The following is a 27,398-nucleotide window of genomic DNA, read 5'->3' on the forward strand; positions in this document are numbered from 1 at the left end:
TCTTCATCTAGTAGTAACAACAATCATGCTAAATCCAATGTTGTTGCTTCTAGTAGCTCTCTTGATTCCACTAATGATTCTCATAGCCAAGTCACACTTGAGCAAGAAAATAGCTTATTGAAGGGAATTATAGAGAAAGGTGTTTACAAGAGCCTTGCTGAAAGTAAGCAATTTGAGGAAATTGTACGGAAGCATTGAAGACACCGGAAGAATCAAGGTGTTGGTTTTGAATAAAAGTTCAATGCCAATGGAGTTGAGTGGGAAGAAGATCAATACCCCAAGACGAAGTTTATTCCTCAACAAGAGAAGTATGATCCTACTTCTTTCAAAGGAACACAAGCTCAATATGATCTTCCACCACAAGACCACAAGCAAAAAGGCAAGGACAAGCTTCAAGAGGATATTGATGCATTCGAGGAAGCACCCAAGGCCTTAGTCAAATGGATTCCCAAGACTACATGAAGTTCTCTTTCAAGTACGACTACAACCCCAAGGATTCCCATCAAGATGGTGTGGATCCCGAAGAACAAGAACTAGGGAGTTCTTGAGGGTGACTCCACCAACCTACTTCACTCTTATCATTTTGGCAAGGACAAGTGCAAACAACCTTCATATCTTGCACTAGTTCAAGGAGTCACAAACCCTCTTGTTGGTAAGACAAGGGACAAGGTAACCTAATGCTTCCATGGACATCATCTTGTGTACACATCACTCTATGTCTATGGATATCCTTGTATGTTCCTTGTGGGACTAACCCATGTAGGTATTGAAAGTGCAACTCACTCCAAAGGATTGCTCCGAATGATCTACATCAACATTGAGCATCCACATCTTTAACACCTACATGAAGTCATCATCGACAAAACCCAAGGTTAGTTGATCCCTCTTAGGGGGATATCACACCTAGGGGGAGATTTACTCTAATCAATTGAGCTAAAGCAACTCTAATGGTGTGAACACAACAATGCTTTATGTAAAAGTGGCAACCCCACTTGTGCTTGAATGATGAGTATGACCTACGATCAAATGTTCTCATTTGACTCCTAAGTAAATATACTCATATATAGATGACCCAGTCATCGCAAATTGCTTGATAGATGCTAGAGTGATTGTGCATGCTTTGTCACATATTTCATTTGCCATCTTATTGTGTGAGCATGTTGGTTGCATATTTTACTCATTCGAGGACATCCATTTGTTTCTTTGATTGTTTGGCTTTTTATCTTTTGCCAAATGGATGGACAAGAATGCCTAAGAACTCCCTCTAGCTATCTATGCTTCTCTCGCCTCAAACTCTATTCATGCCACATCACAAAGTTTGATCAAGTCAGATTCGAACCACTCTGTGTGAGGAGCACTCGGAGTCCTCGATTCGTCATAGACTTAAACTTCCAAAACCTCTTTGTGCATTTCGGTATGACCGAGTCATCCATTTCGCTCACACCGAGTTTCACTTAGTTGATCTAGGTTTTCAATCTCGGTGCAACCGATTAGAACCTTTCGGTCACACCGAGTTGCAGTAACTGCGTGCAGTTTTGCATCTCGGTGCCACCGAGTTGTTCCACTCGGTCACACCGACAGGGTCAGGTTATATATACTGACGGGCCAAATTTTGGAAATTTTTCTGAAACCCTTCGCCTGCGCATAACCTACTCTGCCTCTTTGGGTCTCCGGATCGTCTTCTCGCCACCAGCGACCTCCCGCCGCTGGTCTCCGCCACCGTCAACGGCAATCTGCTCCGCCGTTGCCGCCATAGCGAACACTCGCCGCATTAGGGTAAGTGTTCGATCCCTTGTGCTGTCTTTTTCACTCCAATTCCTAGCACAAGGACAATGCCATGTTTCTTGCCACGATTGAGATTCATCCGTCCAGCTAAAACTTCCTTAGGTCTAGATTGATTCGAAAATTTTAGGGTTAGCTCTTCGCAGAACTCATCTCGAACCGACCGAACTGTAGAAATAGGTCTCACCGATTTGTCCTTGGCCATTGCACATGCGCTCTTCGGTCTGACCAAAACGAGCAAATCGGTGTGACCGAGTTTAGGATTCCGTGAAACCCTAGTAATCTCGGTGCCACCAAACTGTGACTCGGCCCTACCGAGTTCACTAGTTTAGGTTCCAAGTGTTGCTTTGGTATCACCGAGTTTGTCAATTAGGTAGCTCCGAGATCACTTCTGTAGAGAACTAAAACTAAACTTTTTGACTAAATTGTTTTGCAAAACTCCTGTACTTTGTGATGCTCATCTTCTCTACCTCATCTATAATCTATTCATAGCGTCTGCTGACAGTTTGCCTGCACGATGTCTGACCAAAGTGACAGCCAGAACAAATCTGAAGAAAAGGTCCAGATGAGTGAGGGCACTAGTCCCTCCAGCTCTTCTGATGATGGAAGCAGGAGCACTCCAAGTAACTTGCCAAAGGCAGCTACCAGGACAAGGAAGAAGAAAACTTCTGATTCAGAGGATGAAGATTATGTGGCTGTTGAGGATGAGCCCACTTCAAGGAAAAAGGTGTTGAAAAAGGAGTATGGCTTAGCTGCCATAGTTAAGCCAGGGATGCATAAGAAGGCACCAGCAAAGAGAGTTCCTATGTCTAAGGCCAGAACATGCACTGCTAAAACCTCCAAGCCAACTAAAGAGGCAGTTGGAGAAGGGAAGAAAAGGAAGGAAAGGGTCAAGAAGACCACTGTCAGAGTGCTTGGCAGATCATCAATAATGAAAGGTTCAGATGAATAGGAAGAGGATGCTGCACCAGCACCCAAAGCACAAAAGCTCATGGGAGATGCAATCAGATCAGGGGCTACTCCATCTAAGCCCAAAGCTGCTCCCAAGTCTACTGCTCTAGCTCATAAGCCTAAACCCAAGAGAAGCACTAGAAACATTCCTGCGGAGGAGAAAAACAAGGCCCCAGTGCCTGAAGCTGCTAAAGAAGAAGAAGATGACTCAGTTGTGTTGAGGAAGTTCAAGCCCAAGATCCCTGACCACAATGATACACACCCTGTGGCAGAAAACATGAAAATCGGGAAGGATGCAGGACTGAGTTTATGGAGACAGTCTGATCCATATGCTGTCAGGAGGAGGACTGTTGTGGACTACAGATTTCACACCAAGGAACAACAAGACTTTTATGAGACAATCCTGCTTGACAAGAAGCCCATTGTGTGTGACATGAGATGGGTTAACTGGGAATACATCAAGGAGAATGAAGATCACTATCCAGGTGTATATGACAGCTTCAAGGCATGTGGAGTTGATACCTTTGTGGCTATTTATTGTGAGATACTTGTTGTTCTTTTCATGTTTTCTGCCACAGGGTGTATATGACAGCTTCATAGGCTTCGAGAGAGAGTGTTGTTCTTTTATCTCTCTTGCTATTTTGGTTGAACTTATTTATTGAGTGCTTGTGTGAGATACTTTATTATTTCCTTGTGAGATACTTGTTGATCATGTGTTTGATCATATGCTACCCTTAATGCTTGTTGGATGATATCATCTCTTATATCCTTATATGATCATTCATTTTCTTGGTGATGAGTGCATGCTTTTAATCTCTATCATTTTGAGCTCTCCACCAAGATGTATGTGACATGGAAGAGTAACCCATGATCCTAATCGATTGTGCATTTGCATTCAAAAGCAAATTTTAAATAATGCCCAAATTTAGGGGGAGCTCTTGCTTATCACATACTTCTCAAAGCGATGATGTTTTTTTTTCAATGTTATTTATCATTTGTCGAAGCTTTGATCTATATGTTGTCATCAATTACCAAAAAGGGGGAGATTGAAAGTGCAACTATCCCTAGGTGGATATGGTAATTCCTAACAACATATAACTCATTGAGCTAATGCTACTTAAGGATAAACATTTCAAGAAAGCTCAATGATTGGCATGGCATGGATGAGAAAAGTGGATCCCCCAAAATTCTAAGGACAAAGAATTGGCTCAAGCTCAAAGCTCAAGACTCTACATCTTTTATTTTAAGTGATCCAATATCACATTGAGTCCATAGGAAAAGCCAATACTATTAAGAGGGGATGAGGTGTTGCCTAATGGCTTTCTTGCTCAAAGTGCTTAGTGATACGCTCCAAAGTCCTCAACTACTTTCTCACATCCACATATGTCCCAAACCAAAAGTCAAACTCAGCCCCACCGAAACTTTCTATCCGGCGCCACCGAGTTCAGTTGACATAGCCACTGCCAGAAACCCTAGTATTTTCGGTCTCATCGATAGGGATCTCGGTCTCACCGAGATGGGATTGTAATCTCTCTATTTCCCTTCGTAACATTTTGGTCAAGCCGAGATGAGTGATCGGTCCCACCAAGATTGCAATGTAAACTCTCTGTTTCCCTTTCGTAATGTTTCGGTCCAACTGAGATGAGCGAATCGGTCCCACCGAGTTTGCCTGACCAACTCTCTATTAGTCCATTACCAAAATCGGTCTCACCGAGTTTGTGTAATCGGTCTCACCGAGATTACGTTATGCCCTAACCCTAACAAAATCGGTCCGATCGAGTTGACATGTCGGTCCCACCGAAAATCTTAACATTCACATTTTGAACTAAATCGGTCTGACCGAGTTTCATGATTCGGTCCCACCGAGTTTGGTGATTTGTGTGTAACGGCTAGATTTTGTGTGGAGGCTATTTATACCCCTCCACCCACTCTTCATTCGCGGAGAGAGCTATTAGAACATGCCTACACTTCCAACATAAATTTTCTGAGAGAGAACCACCTACACTTGTGTTGAGGTCAAGATATTCCACTCCAACCACATAAATCTTGATCTCTAGCCTTCCCCAAGTTGCTTTCCACTCAAATCATCTTTCCACCAAATCCAAATCCTGTGAGAGAGAGTTGAGTGTTGGGGAGACTATCATTTGAAGCACAAGAGCAAGGAGTTCATCATCAACACACCATTTGCTACCTCTTGGAGAGTGGTGTCTCCTAGATTGGCTAGGTGTCACTTGGGAGCCTCCGTCAAGATTCTGGAGTTGAACCAAGGAGTTTGTAAGGGCAAGGAGATCGCCTACTTCGTGAAGATCTACCTGAGTGAGGCAAGTCCTTCATGGGCGAAGGCCATGGTGGGATAGACAAGGTTGCTTCTTCGTGGACCCTTCGTGGGTGGATCCCTCCGTGGACTCGCGCAACCGTTACCCTTCGTGGGTTGAAGTCTCCATCAACGTGGATGTATGATAGCACCACCTATTGGAACCATGCCAAAAATCTCCATGTCTCCAATTGCGTTTGCACACTCCAAACTCCTCCCTTTACCTTCATATGCAATTGCTTTACTTTCCGCTGCTATACTCTTAGAATTGCATGTGTAGGTTGATTGCTTGACTTGTGCTAAGTTGCTAAAATCTGCCTAGAACTAAAATTGGGAAAAGGCTAGATTTTTATTTGGTAAAGTAGTCTAATCACCCCCCTCTAGACATACTTTAGATCCTAGAATCATACAATGCATAGTCCCACAAACAAGTCAAGTACTTGCTGATACACATCATTGATAATGTCCAAGGACTATCTTTATTCATAAACACATAGGAAATATCATCATACATGATTGCCTCTAGGGCATATCTCCAACAGTGCGGGGCCACACGTCAGTGTCTTGGAGGATCCGGCACAGCCGACTGCCGCTCGCGTCCATCGACGCCATGTGTGCTTGTGTCTTCTGGTCACTTGGTCTTGGTCTTGGGTTGGAGTGGGCTGTGTTGCGTAGAGACTAGGAGTAGATGGATTGGAGTGGTGGGGTGCCTTTATATGAGAGTCCAAACTGCATTGCATTCACAACATGTTGGCTCCATTCCGCTTCTCCAACCTCTGCATGCTAATTGAATGCGGAGGCATCATTGACCGTTCAGTGTTTCGGGAACTGCTATCCTCTGCCTCGTTGGCATTCAAGCCATATCAACGTAAATGCATTTCAAAAAGAGACTAGTCAGTAGTAGTATACTCAATATTGTGCACCACGGCCAAGGCAGAGAGGAAACGAGAGAACTATGTATTTATTTATGGTGTAGATTCACTCATTTTGCTTTGTATGTGAGTATTTAGGGTGTAGTCACTTGTTCAAATCTCTAGAAAGGCAAATACTCCCTCTGTTTTTATTTACTCTACATATTAGAGTTGACTAAGGTCAAATTTTCATAAAGTTTGACCATGTTTATAAAAATAATATAAACATTTATCATAACAAATATATATGATGTGAAAGTACATTCAATAATAAATCTAATTGTATTGATTTGTTATTGCTTATGTTAATATTTTTTTTATAAACTTGGTCAAACTTTATAAAGCTTGACTTTTACCAAGGCTAATATGAGGACTAAATAAAAACGGAGGGAGTATTAGGAACGGAGGGAGTAGTCCCTCCTTTCCGGTTTACAGGGCTATACTATTAAGAGCAAGTACAATAGTGGGCTTATAGCCTGCTTACCTGGCAATTTTGTCCCATGCAAGAGCCTGGCTATATGTGTGCTCCAAGGCTCCGCACCACGCCCCACCCCTACACAAAGACTGCCATGTTCGGGTTGTGCTTGGCTCTTCGCATCTTCGAGAAGACGAACAATGATGTTACTACTTCTACAGTATCGAATCAACTGTTGCATGTCCATCCACCGCGTGTAGGAGGGATAGCTTGTTGTAGTAAGCAAAAGCATGTCCTCGTTGCGAGCCACCACACGCATGGGCGAGGGCGATGGCGTGTAGTGTAGTAAAATCAAGCTTCTCGTTGTATGAGTTGATGCGACACATCAAAGCACTGGCCCCACATGCTTGCTTCTAAACTTGGCTAAAAGACCTGCAGTGTACAATATATTTACTGCAACCTCTAACATTTACCCCACCACAAATTAAAATATATGTTCCTATCTTGACCAGATGAGCGTGCAAACTACAATCACCAGGATGATGGGTAGGGCCAGCAGATTATTTTGATCAAAAAAATGCTTCGAGACGACCTCATAGCATGGTGCCGACCCCACCGATTTTAAGCTTAGAGGCATGGTACACGATTTCCTAGACTATGTCACTATACCTCGTCTACACATGAAACAGACACACGAGCGTCCAGGTTGCACTTGGATCTTCGCCTCTCTGGGAAGTCGAACAATGATGGTACTACTATAGTGGAGTACTATAGTATGCTTCTGGCCATCTAACACCGAATGAACTGATGCATGTCCATCACGTCTGGGAGGGAGAACGTGTAGCTAAAGCTTCTCCTAGCCCCGCGAGCCACCACGCTCATGGGCGAGGGAGAGGGTGTTGTAATAAAACTTCACCTTGTTGAATGAGTGTTGACATGACACATCAAAGCAGTGCACTCGATATATTTCAATAATTTGCGTTTACCGATGCATTAATTACAACGCATGCATGCATGGAGTGATTTTCCTTTTGATACTTGCATGTGTTGATTTAATGCACCTTGAAGTAGTATGAATATGTGACGGTAAAGCTTTGTAAGGCCCCGGCCCTAAAGGGAGAGATGGTTGTGCACGAGGAGGGCGAGATCATGCCGACGGAACAGGACCCGACAGTGGAGCTCTCTATGGTCTCTATGGACCTCACCTTGCTCCACTGCCCCTTGTGCCTCTGCCCCTTCAAGCCTCCAGTGTATGAGGTTTGAATACACCTCGTCCGTTCGGCTGATCGAGCAAGGTGCAGGTTTCTTGATTGATGTGTTGTTCAATTGATTTGTGCAGTGCAAGGGAGGGCACCTAGCCTGCGCGGACTGCCGTGGCAAGCGCCCCGGGAACCAGCGGCAGTGCCAGAAGTGCGAGCACGGCGGTGGCTTCAACGTGCGGAACATGGCGATGGACGCCGTCCTCTCCTCGGTGAGGGTGGAGTGCCCGCATGAAGGTTGTGGGCTCTACATCACTTACCACAAGCTCGCCGATCACCAGAGCTGTGTCCGCTCGTGCCCTGCAAATGCCCCGTGCCCATCTACGGCTACGAAGGCCCGCCGCCGGCGCTCTCCCACCACATCAGCACCGTGCATCCTATGTCCGTGCACAGGATCCAGTACGACAAGGTGCTCCAGCTGCAAGTGCCATTGTCGGAGCCACGACTCTTGCTATTCGCGAAGGAGGACGACCACGCGTTTTACTTTGTTGGTGGCGTGCTCGACATCGGCACGCCTATCATCGTGCCCGCCATTTGCATCTGAGAAGGGGCGTCCCCATTGTCGCACTACGTGGCCAAGCTATGGGCGAACGGCCCGCTGGGGGAGCCCAAAGGCAGGACCGACGCCATCAAGGTGGAAATGGAGGTGACAAGAAGCAAGGATCTTGGTGACGTCGCCGTGTAGGAGTTGACCTTCTTCATAGTTCCGCCCAAGCTGCTGGCCGGGGCTGGGTTCTCGAGGATGATGTCCCTCCACATTCAGATTGACAAGCTCAGCTCCTAAATGATTCTACAATGCCTTCTGTTTATCTTAGTAATATACTAATATAGGGGTTAGTTCAGTCTACTTTAGCTTAAGAGATGGTGGGTTTTGGTGGCGATGCAGCAACTACTTCGACATCAGATCAGCAGCTAAAGTAATTTCCAACAGTCGAATGAATATTTTGTTTCTGTTCGATATAAAGATCCATTGGGTAAGAAGGATACCAGCTTATATGCTTGTTTGTTCAGGAAGTGTTGCATACTTGTGTGAGTTGACGCGACACATCAAAGGAGTACTACTACTAGTAGTACTCCCTCCGATCCTAATTTCTCTGCAGATAAGTCGACTTGCAGATACCAAGGAGGGCCTGGTTGTGTCTATACTTGGACAAGTCACCTGACTATGCACCAGGCAGACGAAGCTCCTGTCGTGTTGGTGCCGTGTGCGGCCCGCACATTAACCAAAACCTCACGCCTCCAGCTTAGCCTCCGTGTTTTAAACTTCTCAATCTCAAGGCCAAGGAGCAACGGGAAACCTATGATAGAGCCAATCGGATGGTTGAGAACACTACAATTCGTAGCTACAAATGCGTGTTGGGAGAGGACAAGTGTGTGTGTGCATCTCTTCTCTTCCTGTATAACGTACTCCCTACCAAACATGACATGCAGTGGTTAGTCGTTGCATGCAATGCTATTAATTAGCAAATAAACATTAAGTTCTCTCGTTTCCCCTCCTTGGTCACGGTGCACATTAAGTATCGAAAACTCTTCAAACCTGTTCACACCGATCACAACCTAAACGGTTTCCCACTTAGGAGTGTATTAATACTCGGTTGTAAATACTACTATGCCAAGATGACTGCACATTCCTCCTCAACTCCTCATCCACAAAAACAAACAAGTCATTCAGCATCCTTCCCTTGCGTCTGCCATGGCCAGCATGAGTTCTGGATTGAGAGATTACCACCAGGGAGAGGCGAGCATGGAAGTGGAAGCACGAGAGATGTCCCGCCTCACCGCGAAAGCAGCCGACATGTCCCGCCGCACGGAAGTAGCAGCACAGAGGTCCCGCCGCGCCGTCGATGCACCAGACTGGTTTAGCCGCACCGCGGAAGCAGCAGAGATGTCTCACCGCATCGTGAATGTAGCAGAGATGTCCCGCCGCGCCGCGGCGGCCTGGGAAAATGTCTCGCGGGCAGGCGACGACTCTTACATGCGCATGCATGTGATTGTCCATAGCAAGATGGATCAGATCCCCGGCTGGGCAAGGTTGTAGGACGACATGAAAGCCTCGTTTGAATAGGCTACCAGCGTCATCCGACAACTAAGGGAGGGCAATGAGAAGCTTCGGGCTGAGCGCGACCTACCGAGGGTGAAGATCGTCGGAAGTGCAGAGCAGCAGGAGGAGACCCGTGCCTTGTTGAAGAGGACCGACATCATTGTCAAAAAACTTATGGACGAGAATGACATGCTCCGCATCGAGCGCCAAAGGCTGGTGGAGGAATCCGTGGATGCTCTCAAGTAGCATGTTGAGGACACGAAAGAGCTCATCGCTGCTCGTCGCGGAGACTAGTTCCCGCGGCCTGCAACAATGCATCAAGAAACTAGAGACTAGGGAGCCAGATCGTTGTATTCCTTCTTCTTTTGCCCTTGTGTATTTCGGGAGTAGCCGCATGTGTTTTTTTAATTATCTTCCTAATTATGTAAGACAATTATTATCCACTATCGTCGTCCTCATATATTCATCAGTCTTGTAGTAGATGCTATATAGGTCCGTCGGATCTTACATCAAGATCCGTGCAAAATTTTCTTTTTTCTCTCTTAAATCTCAGTCGAGTGAGACATAGCCACACCATTAAACAGGGGCTTGGGCGCCATTAATGGAGACCTTGGGAGAGAGGTGGATGACAGATGGAGGTCAAAGGGCTCTCCTCCCAATAAGCATGCGTAGGGGTCTGATCGCATGCCTCCCGTACTCAAATAGCTACACTGCACGATGCCTCCTTGATAACCCGCAAGTATAGGGGATCGCAACAGTTTTCGAGGGTAAAGTACTCAACCCAAATTTATTGATTCGACACAAGGGGAGCCAAAGAAAACTCTCAAGTATTAGCAGCTGAGTTGTCAGTTCAACCACACCTGGAAACTTAATATCTGCAGCAAAGTATTTAGTAGCAAAGTAATATGATAGTAGTGATAACGGTAACAAAAGGTAACAGTAGTAAAAGCAATGTTTTTGGTATTTTGTAGTGATGATAGCAATAGCAAGGGGAAAGTAAATAAGCGAAGAACAATATGTGGAAAGCTCGTAGGCAAGGGATCGTTGATGGAGAATTATGCCGGATGCGGTTCATCATGTAACAGTCATAACCTAGGGTCACACAGAACTAGCTCCAGTTCATTGATATAATGTAGGCATGTATTCCGAATATAGTCATACATGCTTATGGAAAAGAACTTGCATGACATCTTTTGTCCTACCCTCCCGTGGCAGCGGGGCCCTTACGGAAACTAAGGGATATTAAGGCCTCCTTTTAATAGAGAACCGGATCAAAGCATTAACACATAGTGAATACATGAACTCCTCAAACTACGATCATCACCGGTAAGTATCCCGATTATTGTCACTTCGGGGTTAACGGATCATAACACATAATAGGTGACTATAGACTTGCAAGATAGGATCAAGAACACTCATATATTGATGAAAACATAATAGGTTCAGATCTGAAATCGTGGCACTCGGGCCCTAGTGACAAGCATTAAGCATAGCAAAGTCATAGCGACATCAATCTCAGAACATAGTGGACACTAGGGATCAAACCCTAACAAAACTAACTCGCTTACATGATAGATCCCATCCAACCCATCACCGTCCAGCAAGCCTATGATGGAATTACTCATGCACGGCGGTGAGCATCATGAAATTGGTGATGGAGGATGGTTGATGATGAAGATGGTGACGGATTACCCTCTTCGGAGCCCCGAACGGACTCCAGATCAACCCTCCCAAGAGGTTTTAGGGCTTGGTGGCGGCTCCGTATCGTAAAATGCGATGATTTGTTCTCTCTGATTTTTTTCTCATCGAAACTCAATATATGGAGGTGGAGTTGGAGTCGGAGACGCAACTGGGGGCCCACAAGGTGGGGGGCGCACCCTAGGGGGCAGGCGTGCCCCCACCCTCGTGGCAAGGTGATGGGCCCCCTGGCCTTCATCGTTTGCAGGTATTTTTCTTATTTTCTGAAAAGTGGCTCCGTGAAGTTCCAGGTCATTCCGAGAATGTTTGCTCCTGCACATAAATAACACCATGGTAATTTTGCTGAAAACAGCGTCAGTCCGGGTTAGTCCCATTCAAATCATGCAAGTTAGAGTCCAAACCAAGGGCAAAAGTGTTTGGAAAAGTAGATACGTTGGAGACGTATCAACTCCCCCAAGCTTAAACCTTTGCTTGTCCTCAAGCAATTCAGTTGACAAACTGAAAGTGATAAAGAAAAACTTTTACAAACTCTGTTTTCTCTTGTTGTTGTAAATATGTAAAGCCAGCATTCAAGTTTTCAGCAAAGATTATAACTAACCACATTCGCAATAACGCATAGGTCTCAAGTTTACTCATATCAATAGCATAATCAACTAGCGAGCCATAATAATAGATCTCGGATGACAACACTTTCTCAAAACAATCATAATATGATATAACAAGATGGTATCTCGCTAGCCCTTTCTGAGACCGCAAAACATAAATGCAGAGCACATTTAAAGACCAAGGACTGACTAGACATTGTAATTCATGGTAAAAGAGATCCAGTCAAGTCATACTCAATGTAAACTAATAGTAATGAATGTAAATGATAGCAGTGCTCTCCAACTGGTGCTTTTTAATAAGTGGATGATGACTCAACATAAAATTAAATAGATAGGCCCTTCGCAGAGGGAAGCAGGGATTTGTAGAGGTGCCAGAGCTCGATTTTGAAACAAAGGTGAATAATATTTTGAGCGGTATACTTTCATTGTCAACATAACAACCAAGAGATGGCGATATCTTCCATGCTACACACATTATAGGCGGTTCCCAAACAGAATGGTAAAGTTTATACCCCCCTTCCACCAACAAGCATCAATCCATGGCTTGCTCGAAACAACAAGTGCCTCCAACTAACAAGAGTCCCAGGGGGAGTTTTGTTTGCTATTATTTTGATTTAGTTTGCATAAAGCATGGGACTGGGCATCCCGGTGACCAGCCATTTATCTCATGAGTGAGGAGCGGAGTCCACTCCTCTTGAGAATAACCCGCCTAACATGGAAGATACAGACATCCCTAGTTGATACATGAGCTATTCGAGCATACAAAACAGGATATTTATTTGAAGGTTTAGAGTTTGGCACATACAAATTTACTTGGAACGATAGGTAGATACCGTATATAGGTAGGTATAGTGGAGTCATGTGGAATAACTTTGGGGTTTAAGGGATTGGATGCACAAGAAGTATTCCCGCTTAGTACAGGTGAAGGCTAGCAAAAGACTGGGAAGCGACCAGCTAGAGAGAGACAATAGTCATTAACATGCATTAAAATTAATCAACACTGAATGCAAGCATGAGTAGGATATAATCCACCATGAACATAAATATCGTGAAGGATATGTTGATTTTGTTTCAACTACATGCGTGGACATGCGCCAAGTCAAGTCACTTAAATCATTCATAGGAGGATACCACCCTATCATACCAGATCATAACTATCTCAATAGCATGTTGGCACGCAAGGTAAACCATTATAACTCATAGCTAATCAAGCATGGCACATGAAACTATGATCTCTAATTGTCATTGCAAACATGTTTATCCATAATAGGCTGAATCAAGAATGATGAACTAATCCTATTTACAAAAACAAGAGAGGTCGAGTTCATACCAGCTTTTCTCATCTCAGCCAGTCCATCATATATCGTCATAATTTCCTTTCACTTGCACGACCGAACAATGTGAATAATAATAATAGTGCACGTGCATTGGACTAAGCTGGAATATACAAGCATTCAATAAATAGGAGAAGACAAGGCAATATGGGCTCTTTTGTAAGATCAACAATAATGCATATAAGAGCCACTTCAACAATTTAATTATGGTCTTCTCCTATCGACCGCAAAGAAAAGAAAAGAAATAAAAGTATTTACATGGGAAAGCTCCCAACAAGCAAAAGAAGAACAGGAAATCTTTTTGGGTTTTCTTTTTAATTACTACTACAAGCATGGAAATTAAACTAATTAAAAGCTACAACTATTTTTTTTGGTTTTTATTAAGGTTTATTAAACACACAAGAAGAAAGCATAAAAAGGGAAATAAACTAGCATGGATGATACAATGGAAAAGTATGAGCACTGACATCTAGCAATGAGTGTGTGAGCATAAATGTAATGTCGGTGGGAAATACGTACTCCCCCAAGCTTAGGCTTTTGGCCTAAGTTGGTCTATGGCCACGGCTGGCCTGGCGGATATCCATAATAGTAGTTGGGGTCATACTGCGATGCAGCGGCTATCGCATGCTGAGCTGCAGCGCGGCGACGAGCGGCCTCCTCTCTCCTCTCGTACTCATCTGCCTCCTCTCTGGTAATAGTATATCCTCCTCTTGCCTGATAATCAAAGAAGGCAGGAGCAGGGAGAGTAATACGGAGAGCACGACGTCTGTCAAAGATTAGTCGGTACTGGAGAGGTGATTCATTCCTCTCAACAAAATGGTGATGAACCATAGCATTAAAGTCTAGGTAAGCAGGTGGTAATTCAATATCATCTTCGCGTATGTCTATACCAAGAAAATTAGCTATGCCGGTTGCATAAATTCCTCCAAAGAAATCTCCATTAAGTCTATTAAGATGCAACCTACGTGCAACAATGGCTCCCAAATTATATGATTTGTGTCCTAACACAACACTCCTAATAATACTAGGATCAGGGACACACATGTGACATGCCTCATCTTTACCATTAATGCATCTACCTATAAGAGGGCAAAATAATGTATAGCAGGAAAGTGAATGCTCCCTGTGGTAGCTTGTGTAATATCTCTAGATTCTCCCACAGTTATGCTAGCAAGAAAATCTCTAAATTTAGATTTGCGAGGATCCCTTATACTACCCCATTGTGGAAGTTTGCATGCAGTGGTGAAATCCTCTAAGTCCATAGTGTAAGATTTATCATAAAGATCAAACAGGACAGTTGGAGAATTACGTGAAGTTGAAAATTCAAACCTCCTCACGAAGGTACTGGTGAGGTTGTGATACTAGCTGCACTTCTCCTCCTCGAAGCTCACAAGATCGGCGTTACGCAAATGTGCGTTAAATTCTTATTTAATTCCTGCTTGATCCATAAAGTTCTCAGAAGGCCATTCACAAGGACGCACTGGAGCGTTTCTTGGTGGCTCTTCATCAGCATCACGCATTGCAAGCCTGGGTCCTTTCTTCCTTGAGGAACCACCTTGGAACATTTTCCTAAGCATTTTTTCCTCTGAAAAATTCTGAAAAATTTTAGTAACTTCGAAATAAAAGTAAACCAAACTCAATAATATTCATAGCAACTAGTCCTACAAGTGCCTAGGGCCTATATCATGCATCAAAACTACTTTTGACCATATAAATTTGACATGCAAGCTCAAGAACAGGGTCACCTAAGCAACAAAAATTTGCAATGAATAAAGCACTAGAACAAAAACTAATTGGACCAATGGAGGAGTCACATACCAAGGAACAATCTCCCCAAGCAGTTTTGTGAGAGGTGCTTTGAGCAAGGAGATCGAAAATGGCAGCAAAACGAGCTTGGACTCGGGTTTGAGCTAGTTATTCGTGTTTGTGGGAGGAAGAAGAAGTGTATGGGTGAAAGGATAAGTGGAGGAGGGCCACCGTGGGCCCACGAGGCAGGGGGGCGCGCCCTCCACCCTCGTGGGCAGGTGGTTGACCCCCCTGGTGTGTTCTCAGTTCCATAAAACCTCAAATATTCTAGAAAAAATCATATTTAAATTTCAGGGCATTTGGAGAACTTTTATTTTCGAGGTATTTTTATATTGCACGGATAATCAGATAACAGACAGAAAAATATTTATTTTTATTTTATTTAATATAAATAACAGAAAGTAAAAGTGGGGTACAGAAGGTTGTGCCTTCTAGTTTAATCCATCTCATGATCATCAAAAGGAATCCACTAACAAGGTTGATCAAGTCTTGTTAACGAACTCATTCCGACTAACATGGAACCGGAGAAATTTAGAATAACACTATGTTACCTCAACGGGGATATGCACGTCCCCGATAATAAGAATATCATATTTCTTCTTGACAGTAGGAAGAGGAAATTCAAAACCTCCAAATATAATCGATGGAAATTTTCCAATAGAGTTGATACTATGAACTTGAGGTTGTTTGCTTGGAAAGTGTACCGTATGCTCATTACCATTAACATGAAAAGTGACATTGCCTTTAGTTCAATCAAACAGCCCCTGCAGTATTCAAAAAGGGTCTTCCAAGAATAATAGACATACTATCGTCCTCGGGAATATCAAGAATAACAAAATCCGTTAAAATAGTAACGTCTGCAACTACAACAGGCACATCCTCACAAATACCAACAGGTATAGCAGTTGATTTATCAGCCATTTGCAAAGATATTTCAGTAGGTGTCAACTTATTCAAATCAAGTCTACGATATAAAGAGAGAGGCATAACACTAACACCGGCTCCAAGATCACATAAAGCAGTTTTAACATAGTTTCTTTTAATGGAGCATGGTATAGTGGGTACTCCTGGATCTCCAAGTTTCTTTGGTATTCCACCCTTAAAAGTATAATTAGCAAGCATGGTGGAAATTTCAGCTTCCGGTATTTTTCTTTTATTTGTAATTATATCTTTCATGTACTTAGCATAAGGATTGGTTTTAAGCATATCAGTTAATCGTATACGCAAAAAGATAGGTCTAATCATTTCAGCAAAGTGCTCAAAATCCTCATCATCCTTTTTCTTGGATGGTTTGGGAGGAAAAGGCATGGGTTTCTGAACCCATGGTTCTCTTTCTTTACCATGTTTCCTAGCAACAAAATCTTTCTTATCATAACGTTGATTCTTTGATTGTGGGTTATCAAGATCAACAACAGGTTCAATTTCTATGTCATTATCATTACTAGGTTGAGCATCATCGTGAACATTATTATTAGCATTATCACTAGTTTCAGGTTCATTACCAGATTGTGTTTCAGCATCAGAAATAGAAATATCATTTGGATTCTCAGGTGTTTCAACAATAGGATCACTAGAAGCATGCAAAGTCTTATCATTTTTCTTTTTCTTCTTTTTAGAAGAACTAGGTGCATCTATATTATTTGTCTGAGAATCTTGCTCAATTCTCTTAGGGTGGCCTTCTGGATACAAAGGTTCCTTAGTCATTTTACTAGTTCTAGTAGCCACTCTAATAGCATTATCATTATATTTACTATTCAATTCACTGAGCAAATCATTTTGAGCTTTAAGTACTTGTTCTACTTGAGTGGTAACCATAGAAGCATGTTTACTAATAAGTTTAAGTTCACCTTTAACATTAGCCATATAATCACCCAAGTGTTTAAGCATATTTGAATTGTATTTCAATTGTCTACCAAAATAAGCATTAAACTCTTCTTGCTTAGCCATAAATTTATCAAACTCATCTAAGCATGGGCTAGCAAACTTAGTGAATGGGATTTCAGCTTTATCATATCTGTAGAGAGAATTTACCTTTACTACCTGTGTCAGGTTATCAAGACCATGAGTTTCTTCAATAGGAGAAGGATTAAGATTATGTGTTTCTTCAACAGGCGGTAAATTAAGACCATGTATTTCTTCAATAGGAGGTAAATTCTTAACATCTTCAGCTTTAATACCTTTTTCTTTCATAGATTTCTTTGCCTCTTGCATATCTTCAGGACTGAGAAATAGAATACCCCTCTTCTTCGAAGTTGGTTTAGGAATAGGCTCGGGAATTGACTCCGGAGGTGTCCAATTATTTTCATTTGTCAACATATTATTCAATAGAATTTCAGCTTCATCCGGTGTTCTTTCCCTGAAAACAGAACCAGCACAACTATCCAGGTAATCTCTGGAGGCATCGGTTAGTCCATTATAAAAGATAATAAGTATTTCATTTTTCTTAAGAGGATGATCAGGCAAAGCATTAAGTAATTGGAGAAGCCTCCCCCAAGCTTGTGGGAGACACTCTTCTTCAATTTGCACAAAATTATATATATCCCTTAAAGCAGCTTGTTTCTTATGAGCAGGGAAATATTTAGCAGGGAAGTAATAAATCATATCTTGGGGACTACACACACAACCAGGATCAAGAGAATTAAACCATATCTTAGCATCACCCTTTAATGAGAACGGAAGTATTTTAAGGATGTAAAAGTAGCGAGTTCTCTCATCTTTAGTAAACAGGGTAGCTATATCATTTAATTTAGTAAGATGTGCCACAACAGTTTCAGATTCATAACCATGAAAAGGATCAGATTCAACCAAAGTAATTATATTAGGACCAACTGAGAATTCATAATCCTTATCAGTAACAAAGATAGGTGAAGTAGCAAAAGCAGGGTCAGGTTTCATTCTAGCATTTAAAGATTGCTTACTCCATTTAGCTAATAATCTTTTGAGTTCAGTTCTATTTTGGCACGCTAAAATAGCTAAAGAAGCTTCTTGATCAAAGACATAACACTTAGGAATAACAAGTGATTCTTCATCATCACTTTCATCAGTATCATCAGATTCAATATTTTCAATCTCTCTAGCCCTAGCAAGTTGTTCATCAAGAAAATCACTAAGTGGCATAGTAGTGTCAGGCATAGAGGTAGTTTCATCATAAGTATCATGCATAGCAGAAGTGGCATCATCAATAACATGCGACATATCAGAACGAATAGCAGAAGCAGGTGTAGGTGTCGCAAACTTACTCATAACAGAAGGTGAATCAAGTGCAGAGCTAGATGGCAGTTCCTTACCTCCCCTCGTAGTTGAGGGATATATCTTGGTTTTTGGATCTCTCAAGTTCTTCGTAATGATAAGCAGATATATATCCCAAGCACTACAAAAAACACACATCCGTGACATTTTGGGCCGAATGAAAATTTTTCTGTCATACATATGACACTTCTATGACGATAATTGTGACAAAACCCGATATCACCATAGATGTGGTGGGCTCCTACTTCTATGACAAAAAATCATGACAGAAAATGGGCTTTTCGTCCTAGGCGGGCCGGAGACGCAGTTGCATGACATTCTTTGGGTCGTCCATGACGGAAAAAACCATGGTAGAAGCGAGGGGGAGGAAAATTTCGGGGAGTTCCCGGTTACGGTGGGAGGTCGGGGGCCGAGCGATGCGCGTTTCTCTCGTACACGTACGCGCGTGTGTGCGAGGCGTTGGCTCTAACTGAACCCGAGCGAGGCCTTGGGCTCTAACTGACCCCGAGCGACTGCACTGCAGGCTACGCGTTACTGAACCCGAGCGATCGATCGATGGCTGTTAACTGAACCCGACCGAGCGATTCCTTCGCTACTGCTACTAACTAAAGCCGATCGATGCTGCCTCTGGGATGAACAGTGAGTGTTGCGGGGGGTTTGGATGAACAGTGAGCGGTGGCATTGCCTCTGGATGAACAGGACCCCGTGGTGTGGTGGAGGGCTGGATGAACAGTAGATGGTGGAGGGGTGCCCGTGGAGGGGTGGTTGAACAGGACCCCGTGGTGTGGAGGGCTGGATGAACAGTAGCTGGTGGAGTAGCGCGCGGTGGAGGCTGGATGAACAGGAGGTCGACGGTAGCCCATGGAGGCTGGAGGAGGTCGATGGTGGAGATGAACAGTATCCCGTGGAGTCCCGTTTTGCGGTACGCCACACCCCTCCCGATGAACAGGACCCCTGTTTCGACCGTAGGAGGTCCGTTTCGTCCATTTTGCGGTACGCCACACCCCTCCTGATCAACAGGACCCCTGTTTCGACTGTAGGAGGTCCGTTTCGTCCGCTTTGCGGTACGCCACACCCCTCCCGATCAACAGGACCCCCGTTTCGATCGTAGGAGGTCCGTTTCGTCCGTCTTGCGGTATGCCACACCCCTCCCGATCAACAGGACCCCTGTTTCGACCGTAGGAGGTCTGTTTCGTCCGTTTTGCGGTACGCCACACTCTCCCGACCAACAGGATCCCCGTTTCAACCGTAGGAGGTCCGTTTCCTCTGTTTTGCGGTACACCAGACCCCTCCCGATCAACAGGACCCCATTCAGGCCTCGTTTCCATCGCCTGTTCCGTCCAAGCCCTCCCGATGAACAAGACCACGCATTCCGTTCCGACCCAGCCGGTTGGCTCCCACGCGTTCCGTTGCCTCCCGATGAACACGACACATTTTGTTGCCTCCCCATGAAAACGACGCATTCCGTTGCCTCCCCATGAACACGACGACGACGCTGCCTCCCCATGAACACGACAACGACACTGTTTCTCTGTTCCGACCCAGCCATGTACACGATCCCTGGCCGTACGTATGCGTGAGTAGGCATCTGAGACCCCGCCCATATGTACACATACGTGGCCGTATTTTCTTTGTTGCACCCTAGCCGCTGTACGTTCTTGTACATGCTACGTGCGCGCCTCTACTACGACACGTACGCGCCTCTACTACGACACGTGCGCGCCTCTACATCCACCAGTATATATGTACGTACACGTTCGCGACCAGAATGACAACGCTACGTACGCTTAGACCAGGTGGGTCCCGGCTGTCAGGCACTTCCTTGCCTACGAAGATGTAGCTGGTGGGTCCCAGCAGTCAGGGGGGCGAATCGTTTTTTTACCCGAACGCACTTCCTTGCATGCGAAGATGTAGCTGGTGGGTCCCAGCAGTCAGGGGCAAATGTTTTTTTCACGAAATACAGTGGCCCGTCCGGTGGGTCCCAGCTGTCAAGTGGAGGAATCATTATTTTCTGCGTAATAAGGAGGCACTTCCCTGCTGCGGCCATGGACCCAACTGTCAGCCTCTCCACGTACAGTCCACGTCCGATGGAAGTCGTTCCTTGACCACATTAACCACGCCGCGACGAGAACACCAGGGCGATGGACGACGGGGAGGCCTAGGAAGGGGACGACGGGGAGCCGGGGAAGACGCGACAGTGGAAGCCCGCGCGGAGAGGAGTATGAGGGTTCACTGGTTCGGCTGCGGTGTGAGGCTGCCGTCACCGTAGCGCCTGGCGAGCGGTGGTAATAGTAGGGGGCGGTGAGGCCTCCGCGGCAGCACAGCCGGCCACGGGAGGCAGGAGCATGCGGCACGACCGGCGCTGCTTTGGGCGGCTGGAGCAAGAAGACCAGAGGTTGAAGAAGCACTACAACCGTTGGATGGACATCGTACGGTCACTGGAGCTAGAATCGTTCATATTGACTAAAGTTGACAAAGGCCCCCATCCCAGTCAACTTAGTAGGCCCACAAGTCAGCCTCCCACCATGGTGGGTCCTAGCTAGCAGGGGAGTATTCATTTTTTGTGCGTAATAAGGAGGCACTTCCGGTGGGTCCGAGCTGACAGCGGGGGGAACGTTTTTTTTCGCGAAATACGCTGTCCCGTCCGGTGGGTCCCAACAGTCAGGGGGGAAACGTTTTTTTCATGAAATAAGGTGGCCCGTCCGGTGGGTCCCTGTTGTCAGGTGGAGGAATAATTATTTTGCGCGTAATAAGGAGGCACTTCCTTGCGGCTGCCTGGACCCAGTTGTCAGCCTCTCCACGTACAATACTCTTCCAATGGAAGTCGGTCGTTGACCACGTTGACCACGCCGCGCCGAGAGCACCAGGGCGGTGGTCTGGACGACGGTGAGGCCTAGGAAGGGGACGGCGCAGAGCCGGGGAAGACGCAACAGTGGAAGCCCGCGCGGAGAGAAGTACGAGGGTTCACTGGTTCGGCTGTGGTGTGAGGCTGCCGTCGCCGCAGAATAACAGGGGGTGTGGGTGAGTAGAGGGATGGCCTGGCTAGCGGTGGGAGTAGTACGGGGCGGTGAGGCCTTCGCGGCATCACAACCGGCCATGGGAGGCAGGAGCACGCGACACGACCGGCGCTGCTTTGAGCGGCTGGAGCAAGAAGACCAGAGGTTGAAGAAGCACTACGGCCGTTGGATGGACATCGTACGATCACTGCAGCTAGAATCGTTTATATTGACTAAGTTGACAAAGCCCTTGGTACGCGTCAACTTAGTAGGCCCACAACTCGGATTTGGCAGAGAACATAATGCCCATTTGCGATTTGTAAGAATGTACAACCCATTTATTAATTCTAATGGAATTTACTACAGCCCATTTATAGTTTTTTAAAAGTACAACCCATCTAGCTAGGACAACGATTAATAATTTCAAACAACCGCTCAAAACATAATTCAAAAAAAATCCCACATTTTGATGGGATCCAAAATATTTTTATCCAAAATTTCTAGTCAGGTTAAATATAATTTCAAAATAAAGTTGTATTACGTTAAAATCCAACGAAATATTGCGGTGCAACAAGTAATGAAATTAAAATTTTCAAATTCCAAAAATAATATATTTTTCAAACTAATTACGTGTTTGGTGCATAGTAACTATCCAGTTATTATAATTACATCTCATTTATTATTTCTTAAAGTCCATTTTCTTGTTAAGCCTAATGCATACCTCCTAGGAAAGTTTGCAGCCCAGCGGGGTGGAGAATAACAAGTTGACCCGGATATTGTGTACAACTGTCGGCCCAGTTGCATTGCTGATATTGAAAAAAGGCATGTGTAGTACAGTACAACCTAACATGGTTACTCAGCCCACATTCAGCGACGCCGGAAAGGCCCAAACAAGGCTTCGGTGCAACTTTTTGAAGTCACTGAGCTCAATTAATAACTTAAGAAAAAAGTTAGATTACAGTGGAACCTAATTAAAAGTTGTCACGAGCAAATAAATAATTCAACGGGTCCCACTTGTGCGTGTGCGTGCGTGTGTGTGTGTGTGTGAGAGAGAGAGAGATAGAGAGAGAGACCCATCGGTCAATGCTCGTAAATACATCTTTCAACCATATGCATTGTTGATGCTCAGTAAAAACTTGACACAATCATATAGAACATCATAGCACACTGAACTTGCATACAAAAATTTCATGCAGGCGGCACAATCAGGATGGAAGCAGTGGATCGCAGCGGGAAGGGCTATGTTGAAACCAATGAAGTCGTACATCACGGTTCATTGTCTTTATCAATGACGGGGAAATATCTTGAATGTTGTGCAAAGAAAACAGACAGACAACACAATAAGTTCTACTAGAACATTAAGTTGACGTACAGCTCTGTCTAAAAAAAGTTCAAGTACAAAATTAGAACAGGTCACAATCAAATATACTGGCATATCAGTGCTTCACACCCATAGCTCGGATTTAACTAGTATCTGATAATATTCAGTTGTTACCTCAAATTAGAGCACATCCAGGCAGCCAGCCCTGCCTCTTCTCCCAAAGAAGCAGTGGCCTCCGCCGCGCGATGGAGTAGGCCCTGTGCCATCCATCATTCCGAGCAACACGGGGAAAGTCTGACGTTGACTCCTGTAATGGACGTCGTCGACGGACCCTGGCACTAGCGGCGGCGGCAGGACTTCGATTGATGGATTAACCACTTCTTCGACATGCACGAACACTCGATACAGGTACATCCCTAACGTGGTCCGCGGCAGCCTTGGTGGCGATGAATAGTACAACCCCGATTCCTGCAACGGTATCTCAACACCAATCACCTTCGGTGTGGTGGACGGCTTCTTCATCCATGCCATAACCGTCAGAGCCCAGCTGTCTGGAGGAACAAACATACTTACGAGCTCACCTCCAAGGTCGTTGATAAGCTCATTCATGGACTCGCCGTTCCAAGCACGTCGAGGCATGCCGTGGAAGGTAAGCTTTGTTAAAAACTCAAGCTCAGAGGGCACCGAGCTCCATCCTGCGTGCCACCGATCAAAGCTCACTAGCGCGCCATCGTAGAACAAACGCCGGGAAGATTCGAACACACGACTACAGTCGAAAGTTGTCCGGAACCTGACGAAGAAATCAGCCGGTGGCGGACAGACTTCAACGAGCAAGTCACTTATTTGAATGTCATGCGCAATGCCAAGAGCTTTGACAAGGTCGTCCGGGGAGACGGGAGGCCGGTCGCCATTGATGGTTACCATCAACACTTTGCCGACAAACTGGTCGTCAAGCGCCGCCATGCCACTGTTGAGCGACAGCATGCAGCGACCGAAGGCAGGACGGACCTCAGGATCTCCGGCTCGGAGATCCGTGTTGACCGACGACATGATAGTGCGCTTGAGTACAGGGAGTACAGGAGGGGGATTTGGGGGAACTGGAGTAGGAATCAAGATTCCAGAGGTGGGGGGGACGTGAGACTGGGGATGAAAAAGTAGCATGAATTTCGAGCACGCGCCAATATGCTCTCAGCGCGCAAGCGCACGAAAACACCGATGGTGCCCACATGTCGGCCTAAGAGTCCTTATTCTTTCTTTTTTGGAGAGCCCGACCTTTTTTTCCAGGATCTTTTGAGAGCCCGGCCTGAGAGTCATAATTGACTTGTTTGGCATTGCGTTACTACTCGGCCCATATTCAACGACACCTCACTGGCCCAAACAAGTGTACATCATCGAAAAGACACTGAGCTCAAATTATATAACTTGAAAAAAGGAGATATACTCTGAACACTGGAGAATGGTGATGCCCTCATTTAGCCCACCAGTAGTTCGAGACAATAAACAGTTCGAAACAATGATATATACAACATTCAAACACTGACTGGTGACTACTACTGACATAAACAACAAGACATGATAGTTCATAAGAAGTCTTGCTACACCACCAAAACGCACCCATCTGCTGCGCTCAGACTCTCGTGATCCAGACGAGAATGACATTCTAAACAGAAGCAACTATTACATAGTAAGAGTGACATAGACGAGGATGACCAAATGACAAGGAATATGTATAACAAAAGAAAGAACTGTCGGATTTAGGGTTCCGGCACACCCTTGAGGTTCGAACTCTGGGGTGCGTGCGGAGATTATGCCCACTACCTCTCCGTCTCACAAAGATCTAAACTACTGAAAGAACAACACAAGAGACACAAGGTTTATACTAGTTCGGGCCACCATTGTGGTGTAATACCCTACTCTAGTTTGTGGTGGGTGGATTGCCTCTTGGGCTGATGATGATGAACCATACAAGGAAGAACAGCCTCGCGAGGGTCTGCTCTTGGCTGGGGCGATGAACTGCTAGGAGGAGTTCAGCCGCCCTTCTCTTTCTCTCTCTGATTCTCTACTTTCCCAGGTTCTGGACCTCTTCTCGATCTAGATGCTCCATCATCTTCATCCTCCTCATCCCCCTACCCTGGGGGTGGCTAGTCCTATTTATAGGCAAGGGCCCTGGGCCTCTTCCCAAATATTGAGTGGGAAGGGCGCCAACAATTGGCCATTTTGAAGGGGAACATCTGGTACACTTATCCTGACTAAAGTTGGTCTTCGCCTGCCAAAGGCTCTGTGGTGACGCCGTCCTGGGCTCCACGATGACCTCCTTCCCACCGTTGGACTGGTCTTGGTCTCGTTGCACCGAAATGGAAGCCTTTGCTTGATCCTCTCGCCTGCGCTTGCCCCCTTTGCACCAAAGAGGAAAGGAGGACACTGCGCGGGATGGAGCCCTCCTGGCGCCCTTGGTCATCATGGCTTGCGTCATGGGCACCTCGTGAGGTACCCCGCCTTGATTTCTCCGCCTCCTCGTGAGCCAGCCTGATGAGGCCGCGCCTGAGGAAGCTCCGCGTCATCTGCCCCGCGAGGCTTGGCCCCTTGCGAGGGTCTTGGGTCTTGTGTTGATGAAGATGGGCCGTGCGGGGCCCCCTTTGAGCCACGCTGCAGGCCGCAGGTAGGCAAGTCTGGGGACCCCCGTTCCCAGAACACCGACAGTAGCCCCCGGGCCCAAGGCGCGCCCGAACTTGGCCGTGCTGAGAGGCGAAAGGGCAAGGGCGAAGCGCCACAGGCCCTAACAGCCTGCGGCCTCGGGTGCCGCGTGGCAGTTGATAGGGGGTGGGCGTCTCTGCTTCCCCATGATGCCTTGGTGATCGCGCGGATTGGACAAGTCCCTGCATGCAGATCGTGTCATGATTACCTACGATCGTGGAGGCCGACGGTTGGCCTTCGTCGGCTATAAGTACGGAACTGCGCGTGCTCCGCCAGTCCATCTCTCCTTGCTTCCTCTTCTTCTCCATGGCTCCGTCGAGGAGGTTCTCGGTTGCAGAGAGGGGGAAGGCCCGCCAGGTTGAGCCTGCCTCTCCCCCGCCCAAGCGCGGCCGAGGGCGCCCCCGGAAGCATCTCGTGGCCGCCACGGTAGCGTCCCGCGGTCGTGGAGATGGTTCCTAGCGTGGTGATGGGCGAGCTGCTACGGTCGGGGGAGGCGCCTTGGTTGCACGCTCCCCTAGGCCGTGCTTTCGTGTTGCGGAGGTGTTGCCGGAGTTCGTCATATGGTCGGCGGAGCTGACTAGCGCCCGGCTCCAACTCCCTCTCTTCCTCCTTGGTGAGCTCCCGGCCGGCGCCCCGGGCGGCCTCTGGCTTCAGGGGGACGGCTGCTGCGGCCGGGCCTCATGGGCTGCACTGGAGGTCTCCACTACTGGGAGCTTGGCCTTGACCCGTGGTTGGCAGGCGTTTGCCCGTGCTCGTGGCCTGGGGCGCCGGTGCACCCTGCACTTTAAGTTTGACGGTGATTCCACCCTCTACGTGAGGGTGTTTGGGGAGGATGGTCGCCGTGCAGGGTGTTGCCCTGAGGACGACGACCGTGGCCGGGGACCCAGCCCCGACGACGACGGAGGAGACAGCGCCCGCGTGGTTGGCGGCGCTCAAGGCTCCCCAAGCTTCATCGACTCTTCTTCAAGCGACTCCTCTAGCGGTGGCCGCAGTCAGCCCCCACGCCGTCGCGCCTGCTTGGGAGGCGGCAGTACGTCCGCCCGCCATCGCACCCTGGTGAAGTGCGAGAGGGAGTCTGCTTGATCCCCGGAGGCAGCCCGAGTCTCCTCCGCAGGCCGGTGTGAGGCGAGCCGCGCCGGGCTTGTCCTTTCTTTCCTTTTGTTTCCTGCGTAAAAGAAAACAGCTACGTGGAGCCCCGCGGGGGCGTGTTCGGGGTTATTGCTGTTAACCATTACCTTGATTCCGTTTTCGTGCCTTTCGGCTATGTGTCTGCGTGTAGATAGTTCCTGGCCCCAGCCGTGGGGGGTGACCGACCCAGGCCCTGTGTGCGTGTCGCGATGCCCGAGGGGCACGGACTGGAGGGGTGCTCCCGGAATGGGCCCAGGTTGTGAAACTTTTGAACGACTAGAACAGGAACACTCGCGAGGGCGCTCAGCTATCCTCCATCGCGAGGCCTTTCATAAGAGAAATCAAAGCGGGGGAGTAAAAATCGACGAACCACAAACCAAAGACGGCAATAATTTGAATAAGACTTCAAATGCGAACAAACAAGCCAACTGCGGAAAGCAAATGAAAAAGCCGCGTCCGGCACCTAATCTAGTCTTCGACGTCTTCTCACCAGCGCAGAGCTAAGTGCTGCCACTGGGCGTGGGAGGGAGCCCCAGGGCCTGAGGCCGGCGCTCCTGAGACTCCGGGGCGTGTACAGCCCCAACTCATTATTACGTGAGAGTGTCACGGGCGGCGAGCTTCATAGGCGTTGGCCTTCTTCACAGGCCCCGGGCCTTTCTTCTTAGGGGAAACGAGCTTCATAGGCATTCGCCTTCTTCACAGGCTCTGGGCCTTTCTTCTTAAGGGAAACGAGCTTCACAGGCATTCGCCTTCTTCACAGGCTCCGGGCCTTTCTTCTTAAGGGAAACGAGCTTCACAGGCATTCGCCTTCTTCATAGGCTCCGGGCCTTTCTTCTTAAGGGAAACGAGCTTCACAGGCATTCGCCTTCTTCACAGGCTCCGGGCCTTTCTTCT

The sequence above is a fragment of the Triticum dicoccoides genome, chromosome 4A, assembly GCF_002162155.2.
Source record: "Triticum dicoccoides isolate Atlit2015 ecotype Zavitan chromosome 4A, WEW_v2.0, whole genome shotgun sequence".
Taxonomy (NCBI): domain Eukaryota; kingdom Viridiplantae; phylum Streptophyta; class Magnoliopsida; order Poales; family Poaceae; genus Triticum; species Triticum dicoccoides.